This window comes from Penaeus chinensis, chromosome 24, assembly GCF_019202785.1.
Source record: "Penaeus chinensis breed Huanghai No. 1 chromosome 24, ASM1920278v2, whole genome shotgun sequence".
Classification (NCBI taxonomy): domain Eukaryota; kingdom Metazoa; phylum Arthropoda; class Malacostraca; order Decapoda; family Penaeidae; genus Penaeus; species Penaeus chinensis.
This window is the reverse complement of record NC_061842.1, coordinates 2,189,265-2,196,509: the sequence shown is the minus strand read 5'-3', so window position 1 is coordinate 2,196,509 and position 7,245 is coordinate 2,189,265.

The window sequence follows — 7,245 nt, the reverse complement described above, 5'->3', positions numbered from 1 at the left end:
ACACACACACATACATACATACATACATACATACATACATACATACATACATACATACAAACACACAAACACACACACACACACACACACACACACACACACACACACACACACGCACACACACACACACACACACACACACACACGTGCGTGTGTGTGTGTGTGCGTGTGTGTGTGTGTGTGTGTGTGTGTGTGTGTGTGTGTGTGTGTGTGTGTGTGTGTGTGTGTGTGTGTGTGTGTGTGTGTGCGTGTGTGTGTGTGTGTGGCCTCGTAAGCCACCAATAACTCTTACCGCTCGTTTCTGTAAGGCCACGAGGGGTTCCAGAGCTTCGTTGCTGGCTCCTCCCCAAAGTGCTAGGCTAAAGGAAATGGAGGGATAGAAGAGTGCATAATAAATGAGCAAATTTCATTGTTTATCTGAATTGGTTGCAGAGGATACATAAGTTACCCATTATTACATAATGAGGAACCAAATAGAAACCTAAGCAAAAGGAAATGGAGGGCCAGAAGAGTGCATAATAAATTAGTATCAGAGATCATTGATGGAAGGAGAGAATCGCGCGAATGAAGTGTATTATTCCACATTGCTTAGTAATCTTTGTTTTGGTGAAATTAATTAATGTGACTGTGCCATGCAAGTGTTGTTGCACCATTACGCCTGGAAATGTAGCCTTCTTACATTCTTTTAAAATGTCAATGTTTTTCTGAATTGGTGGCAGAGGATACATGAGTTACCCATTATTACATAATAAGGAACCAGATAGAAACCCGATCTCATTCAACATCAAGTGCATCTATCAAATTAATTATATTTTCGGTGCTACTAAAAAGAGTACAGCAGCATCCATCCATATTGGACAAATCATTGATTTCTAAAAGGAAGAGCTGGGAGCAAGGACTGATCCCGGAGGCACACCGCACTTGATTGTTATTGTTATTACTATTATTAAGAATCCATGAAAGGGCAGCAGGGGAAAATTAAAGACTGAGATAGACTCGAGCACAGTACCCCTGATGAGCAAAACTGAATATAAAAAAGGGGAAAAGGAAGGATAAAAAACATAAAAAATAGCATAACAATAGGAAGTTGTTAATTTTAGTTTTAGATTCATTAATACTAACTTCAGAAACAATATCGTTAGGAAGTAAATTCCATATTTTAGTCATAGTAGGGATAAATGTCCGATAAAATTTATTGGTTGAGGAAATGCGCGCGCGTTCACTCGCAAACGCGTTTGGCGAACAGCCAGCGCATTATGAAGAGGATGTTTATTTTTGTTAACAATATGACGAATTGTTCATTTTTTGTTAACAATATGAAGAGTATGTTCATTTTTTGTTAACAATATGAAGAGTATGTTCATTGCTGTTAACAATATGAAGAGTATGTTCATTGCTGTTAACAATATGAAGAGTATGTTCATTTTTTGTTAACAATATGAAGAGTATGTTCATTTTTGTTAACAAGCGTTAAATGAGTCTGAGAAGCCGACATTTGCAAATTATTAGAACTGTGGTCACCTTCGCTGTAAAATCGCATGATCCACTGCATCAAAAGCTTTCGACAAATCAAGAAACACTTACGATATAATCGCCGTTGTCGAAAGCATTTGTAACAATTCTTAATAGGTAACATCGTTTCAGGAGATCGTTTAGGTCTAAATCCATACTGAGATGGACTTAGAATATTCTTTTCAGTTAAAAATTCAAATAATCTATTACAAAATGCTTTTCTAAAGTTCACTAAGGCTAACCAATACTGATACAGAACGAAAGTTCGACGGTTCATTAGTATTACCACTTTTAATGAGAAGGGTAATTATTTTCATTGGCTGAGGGAATACACCAGTCAAAAAACATAAATTAAATATGTATACAATAACAGGGCAAAGATCTCTTAATCTAAGTCATCGGCAGACGGTCATATCCAGATCACTGTTGCGTGACTGATTATTTCCAACAGTTCTAATTCAGAGACCGGTCTGAGATAAGAGGTATCTGCTGTGATAAGAGACCGACAGTGTTTAGAATGTATGAATTAAAACTTTCAGGAGAGGGGGTATAATTAGCTGCATTATTACAAATGCTTATTGGATTTTTACCCAACACACTGTTTATGATAAACCAGGTTTTTCTGCTGCCGCCATCTGCATCAACTAATTTTGATTTTATATGATCGGACTTTGTGAACTGAGTGTGATACTCTACTACGTATGGATTTGTATGCTTGCTCACACGTTATTTTTTTTTTTTTTTTTTTTTTTTTTTACGTTGCAGTTTGTTTCTTTTATCAAGTCTGTTAATTCGTTTGTAATAAATGTTTCGACAAATGGTGCTCTTTAATCTTACTTTTGACATGTTTATTGTGCAGCTAAGTTAAGTGGTTTTGTATCACAGCGAAACATTCTGTAACGTCTTGGCTGTTGTAGATAGCATTCATATCCAAACTGATTAATTGCCCAATGAATCGATTCATATTGGTATCATCATAACTGCGAAATGTATATAATGTTCCTTAACTGAAGTATTTGTAGAACCATCACGAAAAACGGAAAATGTTGGAAAATGGTCTTCGATAAGTCTATCAACAATAACAGTTCTAATATCATTCGTTAAGTTATTCGACCAAATATGTTCCAGTTAGGTGGCTGAAGTACCGTTTACACGTTTAGGTCTCGTTATAATGTAGTGAAAAAATAAACGTTTACTGTATCAGAACAGACTTTATTTTGATCTTTTCGTAATAAATCTATGATTAGGTAAACCATTGTGTAACATCTTATTTTCCGACTACAAATCGTAATTAAAGAAATCCTCGTTGCTTGTGTGCGGTCTTTGTAGGTCTACACCACGCCGGTTTGATAGATGGAGAGATCACTGCGCTGTCTAGACTGGTGCTGGCAGGGAATATACAAAGCCACCCTTCCCTTAGCTTTGGACACATCATTAGTGTACAAATTACAATGAGCTAGATGAAAAATCTGTACAATATCGCATGATAATCTGATTTCGCAGAAATCCACTATACCAGAGAGCATTCAAACTATTCCATCATCATCATCTCTAGCTCATCACGACAGGTGATCTGCCCAAGCCATGCCTTCCTAGGTTGTCTCACAGGCCTCCTCCACCCAGGGGTGTCTCAAACAGAGACAACCTGGTAGGCAAGATCATCCTGTGGAAAACGAGCTAGGTGACCATATAGTCTGAGTTGGCGATCGCAGATTGAGCAAGTAACAGATCCTGTCCCAGTCTCACGATGTAACACATGGTCCCGCCAACTGTACCCCATGATCCAGCACAAGGACCTGTTACATAAGCCATCAAGATGAGATTCCAAGGCACAAGGTAGCATCCAAGTTCCACAACCGTATAGTAAAACTGGCAATATCAGAGCTTTGAAGATACGTAGCTTGGTCCTTCTGCACAGGTACCGGAATCTCCAAATACTCTTGTCGAAAGAGTTCATGACCCTTGCTACTAGACCAATCCATCTACTAACTCAGGTCTTGCAACACCAATGTATTTAAAGCTCTCTGCGACCTCAATGTCCTCACCACAAGCACGTAACGCCAGAACAGGATAATCTAGCAGGTCCTCAAATTCCTGGATCTTGGTCTTGGTCCAGGAGACCTCAATCCCCAGGGGCTTCGCTTCATTGCTAAATGAATCAAGAGCGACCACTAGTGTTTTCTAGAAACATCCTCAGCAAAGTCAAGGTCGGAAACCTTGATATAGCCCAGAGTTGCTCCACAGTGACTTTGGACAGTAGCTCTACCGAGTCCAGTCCATGCAAGTGTTGAAAAGTGTTGTTGCAAGAACACAGCCTTGCCTCACTACTGAACTAACAGGTAAGAAGCTCGACAAGCCTCCAACACACTTTACAGCACTTCCAGTACCAGTATACAGACTGGCTGTTAATCCAATAATCTTTGTTGGAATTCTTCTTAGTCTCAAGATCTCCTAGTGATTCGCGATGTACCATATCAAACACCTTCTTAAGGTTGATGTAGGCTGCAAGCAGCCCACGCCCGAACTCACATCGGCGCTCCACAATGACTCGAAGCGCCGGGATACGGCCTATTGTGGACTTACCAGGAGTGAATCCAGATTGCTCCGGCCTTTGGTGCCTCAGCAGGTGGTCTCTGATACGTCTCAGAAGGATGTGAGTGAGAACCTTGCCTGATATAATGAGCAGGGTAATGCCTTGCTGATTGCTGCAGTCCCACCGATCCCCTTTCCCTTTCCTGAGAGGGATGACCACACCCCTATGCATGTCAGGGGGAATGGTACCAGTCTACCAGGTGGCAGATAGGACAGCATGCAAGCCCCTTGCCATAGGTTCTACACCAGCCTTTAACAGTTAAGCTGGATTGCCGCAGATACCACTCTTCAGCTTGGAGGTTGCCCCCTGACTTCAGTCAGTGAGGGTGGATCCTTGCTGATGGGTGGGTCTGGCAAAGGAATCTTGACACTATCCACATCCAAGTTAGTTGTTGATGGTTAAATCTGGTACAACCGCTCAAAACATTAAACCCAACAGGATCTGAGATGGCCTGGCTACTTGCTGAGCAGACTGCAGTCGTTTGTGATGAGGGCTTGGAGCACAGCTTTCTCAGGACTTGGTAGGTAGGACGAAAGTCATTTACTAGAAAATAGCTTTCGACTTCCTCTGCAAGATTCCTGATAAACTGTACCTTGTCCCTTCTCAGCAGTGACCTGGTCCTGCGCACAAGGGACCAATGCAAGTCGTGATTCCCTGGCTGACGAGCTGCAAGACCAACATCAGTGGCTTCCAGTGTCTCCTGTAAGATGAAATTCTGTCTTGCTCTTGGGCATTCACCAATCAATTCATGAGCTGCATCGAGCGTTTCATGCTTGAAGGTGTCCCACAGAAGAACAGGGTCCGTCAGGGCTCCGAGAGCTGCAGAACGACCAGAGATAGCTTCAGCAAACCCCGAGCACACTCTCTTTCCTTCAATCTGTCTAGATGAAACACCCTTGGGTGATCATTGGAACAATGGGGAGTTTTGAATTGGACTCGGAAAGTAGCCACAACTAACCTATGATCAGTTCCACAGAACTCGGTGCTCCAAAATACTCAACAAGTGCTAACGAGGATGTGGTCGATCTCCTTGCCACATGACCCACATCGCTGTACCTAGTCCAAAGATGCAGGTCAGACTGGTGTTACCAAAGAAAAAGGAGGCTATTCTTGCTGCCAGCATCAGCCCCTGAGCCATGACCGAAAGACATCCCATATGCAGCTCGATCGCAGCAAGATATTGCATTGAAGTCACCCAGAACAATGCGAATATCTCGCCGTGGACCGCCATCTGCCACAGATGCAAGTTTGGCATACAACATCTCTTTCACATCAAGTTTATAGACATCAGTAGGAGCGTATATAGCAATAAGACCCATGAAGCCAAATGTAAGCTTCAGTCTCAATACCAATAAACGCTCATCGGCTGGAGTGACCTCTACTACTGTGGGCTGGAGTCTGCTGGAGATGGTTATGGGGAATTCCATATGGTAACCACTGCCTACAATTCTGACATTGGCGAGGGAAGGTTGATATGGTCGAACTGGGAGGGTTTCTCTGCCAATGTAAACATTAAAGGGGAGGACATGTATACAGAAAATAATCTTTGCAATGTTGATGGCATCTAGGGGGAATGGTGTATCATTGCACTGATGCAATGAGGCAGGCGAGTAAGTCTTATCCACAATCTGACCAATTTTTGTTTTAGACAGGGCAGTTTGCTGGGGAGATGGGAGGCAATTCCGGTAAAAGTTCTGACCGGGTTTACCAGTGAGGTCTGTCAGAGTTGCTAATGCTTTAGCCTGGGTTTTGGATGCTACTGACACAAGGGCATCCAAAAGGCATTTTTTTGAGACATTGCTGTAAGGAGTGAGTTAAGGAGCTGTGCGAGGGATCACGAAAGATCGGTCCCATTTGGCTGGGCTAAATAGAGTATTTGAGCTATTTGTAGAAGTGGGGGTAGTAGAAGGATGGGGATGTGTGGAAGAGGGAGTCGTGTTGAGAGAGGTAGTATTGTGGAGGAGGACAATAAGGCTGTAGAGTAATATTAAGGTAGGATGGGGTAGTTGCTGAAGAAATTTGTGGGGGTAGAGGGGATGAAGTTGAGAATGTTAGGAGAATAGGGGGTAGTAGTAGTAGCAGTGTTCTGAGTTGGGGAACCAGGAGAATTTTAACAAGTGGGACTATTTGATGAAGGGGCAAGACTCATTGACCCTAATAAGGGTATAAAATTGTCATTACTGGCAATAGTGAGCCTCGAGTATGTTGGGGAGAGAAATGGGCCACCCCTCAATGTAAGAGCTAGACAACTAAATAGGGGAATACTGTGCCCATGGCTCCCCCAGGCTGTTCCAGATTAGCACAACACAGCTCTCACAACTTGGGCAATGGATAGTAGAAAGGGTTGGAGAACAGACAGAACTAAAATGTGGGAGGGAAAAATGAGTTGAGTCGAGAGCTGAGGCCCAAAGCAGGAGATCCCCAGCATTGGGTCTCGATCCTTGTCACCTAAGACCACCCACAACAACAACAGGACAGGGATTTTGTGTGTGTGTGTGTGTGTGTGTGTGTGTGTGTGTGTGTGTGTGTGTGTGTGTGTGTGTGTGTGTGTGTGTGTGTGTGTGTGTGTGTGTGTGTGCGTGTGTGCGTGTGCGTGTGCGTGTGCGTGTGCAAGGTGTTGTAAGTATCCAACAAAATTACTTGTTAATACTGCTTACACTCTCATCTGGGGATGGAAATGAATCTCAGTCTGGTTTAAATACTTGTATTATCGATTATCACATACACTGATCATAGGTACATAGCCATGCCTTAACTATTACATGCATGCAATTCTCATCTGTATAATGCCGTGTCTGAATGTAAAAAAGAGGAAGGAAGAAGAAAAAAAAAAAAAAAACAGCATTAATAAAAAGATAAAAACGTAATTGAACATTGAAATAAAAAGTAAAATAAATGCACATATCATAGTCAGTCAAACTAATCAAAATACATGATTTACAACCTATAAGTTGGTTTTAGCAGATTTTTTTTGGTCACTTAACCTTTGCAGTTGTACCCAATTTCTTAAACACTGGCACCATGAGAAACTGCTTTCTAATCATTATATTTCCTTTATATTCCTCAAAAAAATATTTTGAACACTCCTCCTTGGCCAGACAAACTCATTTACTTGCGTAATACCTACATCCATGGTTTCC